The sequence below is a fragment of the Panthera pardus genome, unplaced genomic scaffold, assembly GCF_024362965.1.
Source record: "Panthera pardus isolate Hobbes unplaced genomic scaffold, ASM2436296v1 HiC_scaffold_8, whole genome shotgun sequence".
NCBI lineage: Eukaryota > Metazoa > Chordata > Mammalia > Carnivora > Felidae > Panthera > Panthera pardus.
The window spans coordinates 105,409,065-105,424,859 of record NW_026527013.1 but is presented as its reverse complement, the minus strand read 5'-3'; the positions used below and the strand labels follow the sequence as shown (position 1 = coordinate 105,424,859).

Below are 15,795 nucleotides of genomic sequence, written 5' to 3'. Positions count from 1 at the left end.
TCATATCAGGACTGAGTATTCAGCCTTCCCCAGTGATCTGTGGATGCCATGATTAGTAACCAAAGATCCCCACCTTCATGGACTGTACATTCTAGGAACTGCAGGGGTCACTGGAGGAGTAAATGAAATAACATATGGTAAACTGAGTTTTACATGTGTGAGTTGTTTTTTAAATTAAAATGTTCCCTCGGAAATATAACTTTAGACTCGTTCATTGATCATCTTTCAGTCTTCTTCACTTTTGGCAATTTCTTGCAAAGACTGATACAACATTGCTGAGGGACTGGAAGAATTCAGAAATGCAAATAGAGAAAGCAGCAATTACTTTTTTTTATGCAATAAAATGCTAATCCTTGCAGTTTTCATTGTTTTATTTGACTAAGTTAGTCCTCAGACTATAATCCCAAGTACACTGGCAAGTCTTTTGGAAATAAACAAGAAAAAAAAAAATCTAAAGGAAGACATCTATTTTTAGCTTCCCACTAAGCCATTTCTTGCTTGGCTGTAGTTATTCCAAAATTGGTCACAGTTTTATTTGAACTGTTCTAAGAGGGAAAAAATAAATAAATAAATTTGTAAAATGGAGTTTTAAATACACGCTACCAGACTTAATTGATTTTTAAACACAAATATGAGTAGAACAGGCCTTGTCTGATATTTATCACCACCATTTATTTGCAAAACAATCAGTCCACCCCATTTCCAGCCTCAACCTGCTATTGACCCTGGTCAGGGTCCGGACACCCAAAGAGGGCAAGACAGGCTTCCTCCCGCCCCCTGCCTGTTGGCTGGGGCCGCCCATTGTCTGGCTAATGGAATCCTGGAAGCCAGCCAGAGCTGAAGCCTGCGTGTGTGGCTTAGTTTTGTTTTGTTTTTAATGATGACACACATTCTGGCCTAAACTGCAGACCAAAGGGGGGTGGGAGGGGGATCTTATTGTACGGAGAAGAGAAAACCCAGAAAAGTGAGAGTTCTGGATGAAGTTGTCTAATGTTATAAGAAATAAAGTTTAGGTAAATGCTTAAAATAGAAAAGCATGGCAAAGGAAGAAAGAAACAATGAAGACAACCAAGCATGTCAAACCTTATAGGAAGAAGTTCTTAGAAATATAATCAAGAAATGTCCAACTTTATACACTGACACAAATTAAACGATTAAAAAAAGGATCAGGCTGCTTTCCTCCCAAAAGCTACAGAGGAAAGAAAACGATTTCCTTAAAGTAAGTGCGCAAGAGTTCAGTGTTTTGTTGTTGTTGTGTAAGCATAAAATCTGAAAACAAAAAAGGTATGTAATTTTGCTGACAATTATATTTCTAGACTTTTTAAAGTACTAATAAAGTTATTCTTAAAATTCTTTATGTGTGTATAAAAATGAATTACATCAAAGAAATCACATAGATGGAAAGTCTAAGAAGCTACCTTCCAAAGATGATGCTAGCGAGCAAAAAGGCAGAGCGCTCACTCACTTGTTTTTTAGTAAACTACAATAAAAGAGCTCAGAAAGGCACAAGGCTGGCTGTCAGGAAATGAGCTTAAGCAAAGGAAATGGGAGATGTCTGGTTCAGGGAATTTGAGGAAGGCTTTTACCAATGGGTGCTTTTGTTTTCCTTTTTCATGCTAAGTCAGGATACTTGATTTGTCTTTCACAAGTACAAAAAAAGAAATACCAAGGTAGTAAGGTAACAACATCTAAAAAGGTATAAGCTCCAAGTTTTCTCTATGATGGAAAGCTGTTCACTTGCAGCTTCTTGCCAGTCTTTCTTGATTTGGGCTAAAGAACATGCAAGACGAGGAAAGAATTATTAACACCAGGTAGAGCACTGATATTTTTCACCAGATGAAAAAAAGTTGGGGCAACTATAATCTCTGGCCCAGGAATTTGGAGCCAAGACGTTGAAAGGCCACATGGAGTCAACTGCCAGGATACTCACAGACAGGCCAAATGGAAAGGGGACACATGATAGTGTGATGGGTGCTTTAAACCCCCATAATCCCATCCAAATATACAGTCTCATTTAAAACTATTTGCTCACAGCCTCTATATTAGCCCCAAAACATTCCCACCACAATCACCACAGACTGTTGTCACTAACCCTTCCGGAACAGAAATTCTGCAAATGTTTATAGAGTAGTCTCCAGGGACCAAAATGTACAGCAGACACCTACAGAGAGGCTGGGACAAGAGCTCATGTGGCCCTAGTCTCTTTAACAAAAGGTACTGGGAAAATTGGGCACTCACATGCAAAAGAATAACACTGAATCACTTTCTTTTACCATACACAGAAATAAACTCAAAATGGATTAAAGATCTAAATGTGAGACCTGAAGCCATTAAAAACCCTTGAAGAGATCACAGGCAGTAATCTCTCTGATACTGGTCATTTTTCCAGATAGGTCCCCTGAAGCAAGGAAAATAAAAGCAAAAATAAACTATTGGGAGTACATAAAAACAAAGTTTATGCACAGTGAAGAAAACAATCAACAAAACTAAAAGGCAACCTACTGAATGGAAGAAGATATTTGCAAATGACGTATCTGATAAAGGATTGATATCCAAAATATATAAAGAACTTATACAATTCAATACCGAAAAACCAAATAATCCAATTCAAAAATGGGCAGAAAACATGCAGATGGCCTACAGATATATGAAAAGATGTTCAACATCACTCATTATCAGGGAAATTAAATGAAAACTACAATGAGATATCACTTCACACCTCTCAGAATGGCTAAAATAAAAAACACAAGAAACAACACGTGTTGGTGAGGATGTGGAGAAAAAGGAAACTCATGCACTGTTGGTGAGAATGTAAATTGATGCAGCCACTGTGAAAAACAGTATGAAAGTTCCTCAAACAATTAAAAATAGAACTACTCTATGATCCAGGATCACACTTTTGGTTATTTATTCCAAAAATACAAAAACACTAATTCGAAGGGTAGATGTTCCCCCATGTTTATTTCAGCATTATTTGCAATAGCCAAAATATGGAAATAGCCCAAGTGTTCATCAATAGATGAATGGACAAAGAAGTGATTTTATATATGTAGGTATACACACAATTCAGCCATAAAAAAAGAATGAAACCTTGACATTTGCAAAAACATGCATAAAGCTAGAGAGTATAACACTGAGCAAAATAAGTCAGTCAGAGGAAGACAAGTACCATATGATCTCACTCACAAGTAGAATTTAAGAAACAAAACAAATGAGAAAAGAAAAAGAGACAGAAAGAGAGACAAACCAAGAAACAGACTCTTAGCTACAGAGAACAAATTGATGGTTGTAGGTAAGAGGATGAGGATTAAAGAGTACACTTACCATGATGGAAAAAAATAAAATAAAAATAATTTTTAGGGGCACCTGGATGGCTCAGTAGGTTGAGCGTCCAACTTTGGCTAAGGTCATGATCTCATAGCTCGTGAGTTCAAGCCCCAGGTCAGGCTCTGTGCTGACAGCTCGGAGCCTGCAGTCTGCTTCAGATTCTGTGCCTCCCTCTCTCTCTGCCCCAACCCACTCGCATTCTATCTCTGTCTCTCTCAAAAATAAATAAACATAAAAAAAAAAAAAAAAGTGAGACCATGTGGCCCAAGAAAGGGAAAAAAGGAGAGTCAGTTCCTGACAAATCTCCCAGTTCCATGAGGCCAGTTATATGTTCTGCACATTTCTTTGATGAGAGTCCCCAGGATGCTTACAAGAAACTTCTTTAGGCAAGTTGAGTGGGTAGCATGCAACCTAGTAATTTGTCATCAAGACATATATAGGACATAGAATGCATGAAAGAAAGTATGCTCAGACAGAAGCCTTTTGCTATGAAGAAATGAACGGGTGAAGATGGGAACACAATATCAATTTTCCAGAGTTCAAGCACCGCCCTTATCCACACTGGGAAACATCTCATTTCCAAGACTGAGACCTAACCATGTTCCTTGTGCCTCGTGCTCACAAGGAACAGATTTTGCCAGCCTCTAGCAGTTCCAATTCGAATAGCATTTATTCTAGAACTGCTCTCCCTAGAAAGGTCAGTATCCAAAATTGACCTCATGAATATCCTCTTTCACCCAGGCCTGTCTTCCCTTCCTCCTCACTCTACCCTGCACCACCCCCCATACACTCACTCAGGAAAGCTGGTCCCAGTTTATTGGTAGGAAAAAAAATTTTTGACTAAAACATTCAGTTCAAGTTAAACAGTGGCAAGAAGTATTAACTCCCTCAGGGAAATTATTTAATTTTAAGTCACTTAAGGAACAAATTTGTATTGGTGAGATTTCTATAGATATTTTTAGCTGAGGCCTGCCCTCATTTGGTACTTTGTTCAAAAACTGACATTTTATTATGAACAAACCCAGCTCTAAGTAGACCTAGCTCTTAATGGAAAGTATTTTGATGATGCAATGCCTTTAAGGAAGGTCAACTGCCAAAAGCGGAGGGAAGTATAAGCAGTGGGCAGAGTGGACCAAGAAGGAGCCTACCTGGTGGGGGGAAGGGACAGGGAGTTGCAAGAGATATGAAAAATGATGGAAGATTTTTTCCATCATTGTGATTTCCATCATAATGAGATCAGCCCTCTGGATACAGTCTTGTCTTGCTCTGCAATGATGAGGATAAGCAATGTGGCACCCTGCAAAATGAACAGACTATAGTCAGAAAGGTCTGGATTTGAACATCAGACCCCCTAACTTACTATATAGAGGAATCTGGGCACGTTGCTTAGCCATGCTGATATGTAGTTTCTTCATGTAAAAAATATGGGATTACAGAATTAGAGATAATACAACCCATGGCCTACGTTAGACAGTCAAGATGGCAACACGTAATCACTATTCACTATATACGTCCTGGGAGAAGAGCTAATATCTGAGGCACAGAGGGACTGTGTGAAGTAAACAATATTAGAGCTGCAGGTATCAAGATTCATGACAGTATAGAAACAGTAAAGACCTAAGACTCAAATTTTCTTTCCTTATAATATTTTCTAAAGCAGTGGTTAGCTGTCTTCCAGAATTATATTCCCCACTAAACCTTATTTTTGACCTTATCTACAGCAACACTCCATTTTTTTTTTTTGAAACTTAAGTGTAGATAGAAATGGGCTATTTATAGCTACCACCCTGGGCTATAAATCTTGGAGGCAATGTGGGTGCTGGCTTAGTTGCTCAGAGTCCAAGCGAGTGACTAATTAAAAGGGTGAGCTCCACTGAGTTATTCTCCCATTTATCTTAGCTGCGTGGGACAGTGAGGAGATTTTTTAAAAAGGTAGAATGAGCAATAAAATGATGAAAGGTAATGCTATGGGCAAATCTCATGACCTGCTACAAGTCTGGAGGAAGAAAATGCTAAAGTTGCTCTTTGCTGTTAAAGAATAACGAACCAGACATAAAACAATCTAAGGGGTCCCGATACTTTTAATACAATAGACCTCGGTTTCCATTAGCTTATAGAACCGATCAATTCTGTATTTATAAACTAGTATATTGAGGAATAGAAAAAGTTAGACCACAATTAAAAAACATTTTGTGAAATATTTAGTCCTATCCATATAAAACCTAATGTCCCCTTTTGTGGTAAAAATATGTCTGAAAGCAGTTTTGTCATAATAAACAGAATAGCAACCATACTGATATGCTGTACTGATTAAGAAGTATTTTTATAATCAAGAACACTCAATTTTATTGAATGAATAATTTATTCATTGAACGTCAAAAATGTATCAGGCTTGGGAACTTATTTTCTAAAGAAAATTTTGCAGATGTAGACATTTCTCTGAGAGAAATCTCATGACTTTCAGAGCATCGTTCATTTGTTCTTAATACTCATACACATCTAATAATCAAAGTTATTAGACGGCATGAATCTAATCTCTGGATTAGACTAGAGAAAATTTTGGTTTAAGATTTAAGAGAGAAGAAATATGCAAAAAATAAATGGGAAATTATCAACACTTTGGCCATAATATTCATTCACTTAGTGAATATTGAATTGCTGAGCATCTTCCACACGGTATACACTGGAAGTGTAACCAGGAAGAAGACAGAGATGTTCCCCATCATCAAAGCGTAACATGAGAATAATGGGCAAAGAAAGAAATCACAATCGTGAGGAACACTACAAAAAAGAAAGAAGTGAACCCAAAAGAATAAGCCCACCTCCAAAAAGTTGGTTATTTTTTTTCCTCTAAAACCTGATGGAAAACAAAACAAAACTCAAAGAAGAGTAGGATTTCCTAAACAACCAAAGCCTGAGGGACTTGGAGGGAGTGAGTGCCAGGACTGTATGTCAGATAAGAAAGAACTAGAAGCGTGCAAACCCGCCTGCAAAAGAGGGTCATATAGATAAGTAATGAAAGAAATCCAGAATTTCTGGGGGAAAAAATCAACAGGAAGAGCAGTATAAGATCATGCTGGGACTTTCAACTACAGCTAGCTGGATCATAGTCACACAAGTCTTGTAAAGGTCAATTTTCTAAAGATGTCACAAAGCCATTGAAGAGTTTGTAGTAGAAATATGATTTGATTTGATTTGCATTTTTAAAAGATCACTAATGTTGGATGGCTGACGGGCTAAAGACAGTAGTAATGGATCATAGCAAAAACTAACACTTATTTTGAACTTCCTGTGTGCCTCTCACAATACAAAGTGCTTTATACACATTACCTTATGTAATCTTCATGAAAACTCTTCGGGGGAAGTTTTACTTCTTTCTGTGGAGTCCCCATGTGTGTAAAATTAAAAATAAGATTTTAGGGGCTCCTGGGTGGCTCAGTCCATTAAGCATCTGACTCTTGATTTTGCTTCAGGTCATGGTCTCACAGTGTGTGAATTCGAGCCCCCCGTCAGACTCTGCACTGATAGTGTGGAGCTTGCTTGGGATTCTCTCTCTCCTTCTCTCTCTGCCTCTGCCCCACTCTCTCTCAAGATAAATAAATAAACTTAATTTTTTTAATAAAATAAAAAATAAGATTTTAGGGGCACCTGGGTGGCTCAGTCAGTTAAGCATCTGACTTTGGCTCAGGTCATGATCTCAAGGTTTGTGAGCTCAGGCCTCACATCAGGCTTTTTGCTGTCAGCATGGAGCCTGTTTTGGATTCTTGGTCCTCTCCCTCTCTACCCCTCCTCTCCTTGTGCTCGCTCTCTCTCTCTCTCTCTCTCTCAAAAATAAATATTAAAAAAAAAATAAGCTTTATGCCTTCTTTTCTATGAACCTGTCTTTCACCGGTTTAATTCACATGCCTCTGAGATTTAATCTAAGAGAGTAGAGAAACAGTTGTTCTTGTGAGAAATGACCCAGCAAAATATATGGAAAAAGAGTAGCCAGAACGGTAGGGAGAATGTAAATGAGAATTATGTCAGGAAACCCAAGATAGGAGACTGTATTTTTGAAGGAGGGAGTTGGCAAGAGTGTCAAATGCTGACAGGATGTCAGAATTTCAAAGGACCAATTCTATTCCCAGCCCTGAGAATCCTAAGAACACGATACACCCACAGTTTTGGGGGAGACCCAACTATATCTACCTATTACACCAGGCACTATTTTTTTTTATGCTTTTATACACTTGGTTTCACTTAAAACTTATATAGACTCCATTTGGCAGGTATTATCAATATAAGTAATTACAGATAAAAAGCTGAGATCTGTCGAGGTTAAACTACATTTCTGGGTTTTTATTTAATAAATAGTAGATCCATGATTCAAACACAGATCTGTCTGATTCCAGGGGCAATACTCTTTTAGCCACAGACCATCACATTCCCCTGTAATGTTATATCAGAGTTATGTACTAGGTGTTTAGGAAGCATAAGGATGGGCACATTATTCAGCATCAGGGAAGATTACACAGGAGCTGAGCCTCGAATGAGAAGGAATTGGCCTATCGCAAAAGAAAAGGAAGAGTGTTTTCAGCACAATAGTATGTTCAGTCAGTGATGGGAAGACAGAGAACATCAATTTTAGGGAACTTCTGAAACACAGGGCTCATGAAAAGAAGACAGAAGATCTGAGGGGGAAAGAGTGGAGGTAGGACATTTACCCTGAAGGGGAACCACTTAAAAAGTATAAATAGGGGACCTGCTGGGCAAGAGCTGTGTAGGAAATCTGTGTCAACAGTGTGAAGGATGAATTGGAGGAAGAGGAGAAAAATGCAGGCCTTCCAAGTGAGAGCCTAGATTAGTGGCCTGATGGACAATAGAGAAAAAGAGTAAGTGTCAGCGAGATCAGAAAGGCATGAAATAAAAAAGAACTGGATGACTGACCAAGGTTGGGGGGAGGGAAATGACAAAGAGAGAGGTATATGGGATGAATATCAGTTTTCTGGCTTGGACAAGAAGATAGCTGGCAGGAAATGGATGTAGGAAAGCAGATATAAAGAAAAAGAAAAAAAACAAAAAACGAAACAAAACAAAAAAAAAAACCCAAAACCCTGAGTTCAGTTTTGGAGTTTGAATTTTCTGTGGAACTTCCAGGAAAACATGTTATAAAGATGGCTAGCTATGGAGGCGGGGGGGGGGGGGGGAGGGGGGGGGGGGAGGGGAGGAGCGCCTGGGTGGCTCAGTCAGTTAAGATGGTTGGCTGTATAGTGACACTAAAGAAGAGGCTGGACCATGGCTGAAATCATGGAAATTTTATGAAAATCATGGAATACAGTACTGGTCCCCAAACTCATCTGACCACAGAATTCATTATCCAATGCAAGTGTTCTGAGAAGAGTTTATAATTCTCTCCTTCTGGAGAAATTTTGAAGATTTATCAGTGATCGTTCTCATTGTTTTTTTTCCAATAAGAAGAAAACAATGAAGAAGCAGAACAAGGATCCCACTGGAATCTTCTCCATAGGCTGTACTGCTCTATCAAAGATTTTTTTATCAGTTTGCTTGAAAACTGGTGGCAACACCATTCATGAAGATAAATGGATTTTATATAAGACAAAATCTATTATGCAACTCACCCTTTTTAATATATACACACACACACACATATATATATATATGTATATATACTCTTGTTTTCACTCTTGTTTTCATTTGCTTGTGAATATCTTCATTATCCAATGACTGATTTTTCTCAGTTTGGGTGTATAATTCAGATTCAATAAAGGAGGAAAAGTGAGGAAATTTCAGTGGTACCATTTTTCATATTGTGACATGTCAAGTAATCAAAACAATTTAGCTGTCATGTAGAGAATTCTGTCTTCAAATAGACCAAAATTAGTTCATGACAATGACAGTCATGATGATTATTCTATGAAGCAAAGGGCTACTAAAACACTGTTTTACTTTCACTCTAATGGAACAATGTCCCGGAAAAGCAATTTCACATCATTTATTCTTGGTGTGACATACGCATTCTTTAAGAAGTTTGAGGAGAAATGTTGTACAATTTTTTTAAAGTAATGCTTTTAAGAGGGAATTTCCATAACAATTATCTAATTATTAAATGGAAATAACTGCATTGCTAGAAAGGAAGGCCCATCCCAACAAAACTGCCTAGTAGATTTCCGTTTGAAAATTACTCTTGAGAAACTGATGAGGTAAGAAATAAGATGAATAACTCTAGTTCATGAAGAGAGAAGCTCCTCCCCCTTTTGAGGGCGGGCATGAATGTGACTTTTTTTTTTTTAGAAAGATAAATCTTAGCATACAATTCAACTTTTCCTTCTGTGATGCACTGACTTAGTATGGATTAAGATTGTGGCTAAAGAGGGGCACCTGGGTGGCTCAGTCGGTTAAGTGGCCGACTTCAGCTCAGGTCACGATCTCACGAGTTCGAGCCCTGTGTTGGGCTCTGGGCTGATGGCTCAGGGCCTGGAGCCTGCTTCTGATTCTGTGTGTCCCTCTCTCTCTGCCCCTCCCCTGTTCATGCTCTGTCTCTCTCTGTCTCAAAAATAAATAAAACATTTAAAAAAAATTAGTTATAAAAAAAAGATTGTGGCTAAAGAAAGGTGAGTATCATCCATCAGACTTCCCTTGAATTGTCAAAATTAAGAGTATTTGCTGTATTTTTTTTTCTCTCACTAGATTTCTTTGGGGAATTCCTGTAGTGCATTTCCTCCCCCCCCCACCCCCGCCCCACCAGTTACTCAAGATCATATTGTAAAGGTTATAATTACATCAATTTTAACAGACTCTGGTTGAATTCAAGGCTACTTAGTCACTGCTACTCTTAGTACATCAGATTACCCCCAAAAGGCCTACTTGGCAAAGAGTCCAAACTAGGCGTGCACATTCAGTAAAGAAATAAAGGGAAACAAACTTGCTGGGCTGAACTTGAGAAAGAGCTTATGTTAGGGTCGGTTGGGAAATCATACAGTCCAAGTTCTTTGTTAATCAACAGGGAAAAAGAAGAAATGCTGGAACACAAAAAGAAGTCTGTTGACTACAATCTTACTGATAAAAGCGTGATTCTTTCTAAATTTTTACATGAGCATTCAAGTCAAGGGGGCCATGACTGTAAAAATTATTGAAAATCACTGGGTGACTGGGTGGCTCAGTTGGTTAAGTGTCCGACTTCGGATCAGGTCATGATCGATCTCACCACTCTTGAGTTTGAGCCCCGCATCAGGCTCTGTGCTGATGGCTCAGAGCCTGGGCCTGCTTTGGATTCTGTCTCCATCTCTCTGTGCCCCTCCCTTTCTTGCCCTCTGTCTCTCTTTCTTTCAAAATATAAACATTTAAAAAATTAAAATAAAAATAAATCTGGTATGATTGTAAACAATTACCAGGATGTATGCCCATCTCACACCCTTCTCTGAAAAACTGCCTTACTCATAACTAGAGGTGAGGCCTGATGATAGCATATGACCTTAGTCCCATGCTGGCTATTGTAGATCAGGACAGACAGCTAACAAGAGCTTATCCAAATGACTTTCTTTACAAAGCCAGGGCTGGAGTTGGAATTCAGAAGCTTCAGTCCCTCTCTCCTCAGCACCATCACTGGGAAGTAATACAAGTGAAGAGCTAGTCTGTAGAGAGAGAAAAGAATGACAGAGATGGGGGAGATACAGAAACAAGAGACTATGAAATAGCATGAACAACATGGCATGTAGCAGTTTAAATATAACCAAAATGGACGAGACTAGGAGAGGAATCATTCTGAGAGAAAATTAAAAGTCCTTCTTTGTATATGTGACAAATCTTGTCATTGTACATAGGGAGGGAGTCATGGACTAGACATCTGGAACTAGGGGAAATGTCAAAACTGAAGATAGAAATGTTAGATCTTCAGTGTAGAGAGGGTTTTTTTTTTAACGTTTATTTTATTTTTGAGACAGAGAGAGACAGAGCATGAACGGGGGGGGGGGGGGGGGGTGGGCAGAGAGAGAGGGAGACACAGAATTGGAAGCAGGCTTCAGGCTCTGAGCCATCAGCCCAGAGCCCGACGCAGGGCTCGAACTCACAGACCGTGAGATCGTGACCTGAGCTGAAGTCGGATGCTTAACCGACTGAGCCACCCAGGCGCCCTAGAGAGGGTTTTTAAATTCGGATGGGGCTGGATAAGGTCAGAAAGGGATAGAGAAGAGACGGAGGAGAGAGATCAAAGTCAAATCCAAGGTACTCCAAGATGGAGCAGTTGAGTCAAGAAAAAAAAAAAAAAAAAACTAGCAAAGACGAGCAAGGAAGAACAGCAAATGAGACGGAAAGAAAATCAGAGGACTGTGGTGGCACAGAAGGCATGAGAAGAGTGTGTTTTCAGAAAAAAAAAGTGACCAAATCAGCTCACATTTACAAAAAGAAATGAAAGAAACACTTCTTAGAATCATTTGCATTCAGTTTGAGGACTTACCAAAAGAATTGTATACACACACACACACACACACACACACACACACTAGTTTTTTTGGCTGCTATTAAAGTCACGTATCAAAATAAAAGAATAAAAACATGAGCATTCATACCCCCCCCCCCCCCCGTCAAAAATTTTTAAATGCCTCATACAGATACAATTAGGTTTTGTTAAGAAAAAAAGCCAGGGGTAGGTTGTTTCACAATAGCTCTTGTAATGGCTGAAATTTGCAGGAGTGGTCTAAGTGTGAGACTTCAGAAAAAATGTCAATAACTTTGGTGTGAAATTCACTTTGCAGAACGGTTTAGGATATAGTTTGGTGGATGGTAATGAATGTGTATTCCAGGAAGGGGGGTGCTAATAGTGAAAAGGGAGAATTCACTAAGATCTACTTGGCTAAAGGAAAAATGATATCCCACATTATCTTATGAAGGTTGCAAAACATTAGGAGAGGAAATGGTTTTGCCAAGGGTTTGGGGGACAAAGCTGGTTAGGCCAGGTGGATGCTCAGGTGGCTAGCAATAGCTGTCAACGTGCCTCATCCCCCCACAACTGGCATCCTATCTAAGTAAAACCAATGTGCTTCCTAGGGCAACACTTCAAAGCAAGTCCTCTGGCCTTCCAGTTTGTCCAGGCTACCTCTCAAAATCCTCCTTAATTTAGTGCAAAGTCTCGTGCAATTAATGGGCTTGCAAGTTATGATCTTGAGCTCTGGAATCTACCAGGCCTTGTTAGAACCCCAGTTCTTCTCATTAACTGAGTGACCATGTCTAAAGATTTAACACCTCTAAGCCGCTTTCCTTGTTAGTGAAAAAAGGATTACAGCAGAAGTTACAACAAGTTTATGTTGAGAATTAAAGGAGAAAATGGAGCATTTAGTACAGTGCAGTGCATAGGGCAGTGATCACCATTCACGTAAAGGTAGTTTCATTATTACCGTATTGAGTTAGAAATATAATATTATGTACAATGCATTGGAGCCTGTAACAGAGTTTGAGAATAAGGATACGACTAAGATCTCATGAAAATGATTGCTGCTATGCTAGGAAGAAGCTGGAGATTTAGGTTGCCAGGTGTGGCTTAGCCTCCAAGTTCAGCCCTCCAGCCACTTCTTTCCTGCTGGTACCAGTGTGGACCAATGGATAATTTACTATCCTAACAAATCTAAATGGGGACAGTAGTCCCCTCTTATCTGCCAGGTAAATGTTCCCAAGACCCCCAGCAGATGCCTGAAACCATGGATAGTACTAAACCCTGTATTATATACTATGTTTTTTTCCTATGCTCACATACCTATGATAAAGTTTAATCTATAAATTAGCCACAGTAAGAGATGATCAACAATAACTAATAATAAAATAGAACAAGTATAACGATATCCTATAATAAAAGTTATGTGAATGTGATCTCTCTCTCTCTCTTTCACAATATCTTAAGGTACTATACTCTCCCTCCTTCCTGTGATGGTGGGAGGTGATAAAATGCCTACGTGATGGGACAAGTCAGGTGAGTGATGTGGACACTGTGAGGGTTAGGCTCCTATCGACATATAGATATGATAATACTTCTGACTGCTGGTCCGGAGGAGGATCATCTGCTTCCAGATCATGGTTGACTGCGGGTAACTAAAACCCCAGAAAGCAAAACCACAGATAAGGAGTGGAGGGGCTGGGGGAGGGGGGGGGCTGTATTTGCTCTAAATGAATACGTGTTGTTAGAAAATAAAAGTCTGGATTTTTCTAAATCAAAACACATTATTCCATTTCTTTCTCACTGTCACTGTACTATTTTCTTTTGTGAGAGTGTAATGCATGGATTTCTGAGGCGTTTTTAAGTGATGGTCGTTGTTCAAAGCTTCCACTGGCCCGTGAGCCCCAGAGCTCACAATCGTAAAAATCTGCATTATAACTCAGAGACTCTCACTGGCCTAACACTTTACATCACAATAGGCGAGCCACTGTGAGGCAGCTTTGAAATCCCAGGGCTGTGGTCAAAGTACGGACCTCCTGGAAGGACAAAGTGTTCTGTTTGTGTAGCACAAGGGTGTGGCTTTTGTAGCTAGTAAAATAATCTGAACACAAAGGCTTCTAGATCCTGCAGAGCACTCTGCCGCGAACTGACTCAGCATAAAGTGGTGGGAAAGGAAGCTTGTTCTTAGATTTCAGAACCCTCCAAAGCTACACACTGCTCACTTAGTTCCGTCCCAGTTCAACGGGAAGGGGGTTTCATCAGCTAATGGGCGCGCGCACACACACACACACACACACACTCACCAAACAAAAGAGAAGATAGGATACACCCAAGAGGAATTCTGGGGGAGCCCACTGCCCACTCTTTACAACCTCTGGCCAGCCTCCTGCTTTTTATTTGTTTCACTCAAGCAAAACCTAGTTGCTTTCGGGGACAGGGGAAGGGAAGCCTTCTAATTATGCTGACCCACCTTAGCAACTGCTCTGAAAGAAGCTGCAAAATCTAACATCCTTAGTTAATACTGGAGGGGAGTTCTGAATATCATGATAGATAGATGCTTTGATCACCAGTGTCCAAGAGAGATCTGTGTTCTGAAAGCAAAACATTGATATGTTATACATACGTTGCATACAAATGAAATGGAGACTTAAAATCTATTAAAGGTTTCATGTACATTTTTAGATTCTACACACACACACCAACCACCACCAATTTCGACTTCAAGTAAATAAACAGCACGATTTACAGTTATGTAATTTAAAATCCTGATCCTTACATTGGAATTAGGAAAAAAAGAGATCTGAATTATACAACATCAGTCTATATTGATTAGATTTTCCTCATAATTGTTCAACTCAGAATTTTGCTCAGACCGTTTTGCCTAACGATCACTTAGCCAAATTCACCCAAAGAAGATATAGAAACTTTTTGTGAAAAAGATTTTATAGAACTTTATCCTCTATCAATAAGATTCACATTCCAGAGAATTTGTATTCCACGGAAACAAATATCCAGAAAAAGCGTCATTTACCAGGATGAACAAGAAACACTGTTTACCTTTCTTTAGACTACCAGAAAGCCAATTAACTTAAAAACAAATTAATTTTTTTAAAAAAATTTATGAATTTCATATAATACTACATCTACAAAAAAAGTTCAAAAATATTAAAAGAGGCTTTATTGTGAGATTTTTGCCAAAAACCATTTAAAGTTAACCCCAGGACAACCTAATGTGTTGACAATATCCTATGAGTTAATTTTGATGTATTTTTGATTGTTTTACTAAGGTTTTAAAAAAATTCATTAAAATATATATGCCTGGTAAAATACATGACCTCCTTTCTCTTTATCAAGATCACTAAATGTAATAAAGTTTTGTTCGTTTCTTAAATGGCCTTTTCAAAGCTTTTCTTTCTGTAACTGGACTTCATGACTCCTTTCTTATTTTAGCAGTTCTCAAGGACACAATCAGGAGTGGTAAGGAATAAACTGCACCCATGTGTAATTACGTGACAACAGAGCTCCACGAAAGATGGGTTCCTCACAAAATACAAGGTACGAGATAGGTAGGGAATATTGCAGTGTAAAATGGACTACTTTTGATAACTAACATTTGTCTTTGGAAGACGTGTGTTCATCCCCTAAACAGAGTATAATGACTACTTACTATATGCTAGGCAACATCCTAGGCTCTGGGACGACAATAGGGAGTAAGACAAAAAGGGCTCCTGCTCTCACGGACCCTACATTCCTGTGGAGGATGACAGGCATTAAACACAAAAACAAAATTCAATAAGCAAGAGAATATCATGCAGTGGTAAGTGCCAGGAGAAAATTACAACAGGGTGTTACATTAGAAAATGACCAGAAGGAGAGTTGCCAGGCTTAGCAAATAAAAATACAGGAGGGGCACCTGGGTGGCTCAGTCAATTTAGTGTCTGGCTCTTGATTTCGGCTCAGGTTATGATCCTGGGGTCATGGGATGGAGCCCTGTGTCAGTCTTTGCGCTGAGTGTGACACCTGCTTAAGATTCTATCTCCCTCTCC

At 39.1% G+C, this 15,795-nt stretch overlaps 1 long non-coding RNA gene across 2 annotated transcripts; it reads right to left on the bottom strand.

Annotated features, from left to right (window-relative positions):
* Nucleotides 1–4,407: 4,407 nt before the first annotated feature.
* On the bottom strand, nt 4,408–15,503 carry LOC109263763 (uncharacterized). 2 transcript variants are annotated; one of them, XR_002078378.2, is made up of 4 exons: nt 15,417–15,503; nt 14,220–14,340; nt 10,762–10,958; nt 4,408–4,624 (listed from the first exon to the last, which is right to left on the bottom strand). It is a non-coding gene; the product is annotated as an uncharacterized LOC109263763 (long non-coding RNA). The 2 variants fall into 2 exon arrangements; XR_002078379.2 differs by having other exon boundaries at nt 10,799–10,958.
* Nucleotides 15,504–15,795: the final 292 nt, after the last annotated feature.